This window comes from Sinocyclocheilus rhinocerous, unplaced genomic scaffold, assembly GCF_001515625.1.
Source record: "Sinocyclocheilus rhinocerous isolate Xijiao unplaced genomic scaffold, SAMN03320098_v1.1 C35522722, whole genome shotgun sequence".
NCBI classification, from domain to species: domain Eukaryota; kingdom Metazoa; phylum Chordata; class Actinopteri; order Cypriniformes; family Cyprinidae; genus Sinocyclocheilus; species Sinocyclocheilus rhinocerous.
The window spans coordinates 1-512 of record NW_015754482.1 but is presented as its reverse complement, the minus strand read 5'-3'; the positions used below and the strand labels follow the sequence as shown (position 1 = coordinate 512).

The 512-nt window shown below is 37.3% G+C and overlaps 1 long non-coding RNA gene across 1 annotated transcript; it reads right to left on the bottom strand.

The window, feature by feature from the left end:
- LOC107734917 (uncharacterized) lies at positions 1-512 on the bottom strand. Its single transcript, XR_001639219.1, has 3 exons — positions 478-512; positions 242-295; positions 1-37 (listed from the first exon to the last, which is right to left on the bottom strand). It is a non-coding gene; the product is annotated as an uncharacterized LOC107734917 (long non-coding RNA).

The following is a 512-nucleotide window of genomic DNA, read 5'->3' as shown; positions in this document are numbered from 1 at the left end:
CTCTGGTCCCCCTCAACCCTGCCTTGCCTCTTTTACCCTTTAGATATAAACCACCAACAAAAAAAATAAATTTATCATCACCATCTTCCAAATGTTTGTCCGGAATTATGACACATGACATCAGAGTCTAAATTAACCTTTAATGACACAATATTGTCGCTAAACTTCTTTGACATTAACTTAGAGATTTGGAAACATTTAATAGTCAAAGAGGGTACTAAAAGGGCATATCTAATCTTACCCTCCGTCCAATATGACCCATTTTTCCAGGTGCTCCATCCTTGCCTTGATCTCCCTAAAAATGCATCAAGAAGCAAATTCAAATTTAAAATGAAACTGCAGATAAGAGTCCTAGAAAATCTGTATTCTCAAACACAGTTCTCATATCTGGCAGCAAGGACAAAAGCATAGAGGAAGAACTTTTATTTTAGATAGCAGACAAGGATTAAGACAGAGAAAAGAACATGGTGACCTTACCTTCTCTCCTTTCATGCCTTCTCTTCCTTCAGGTC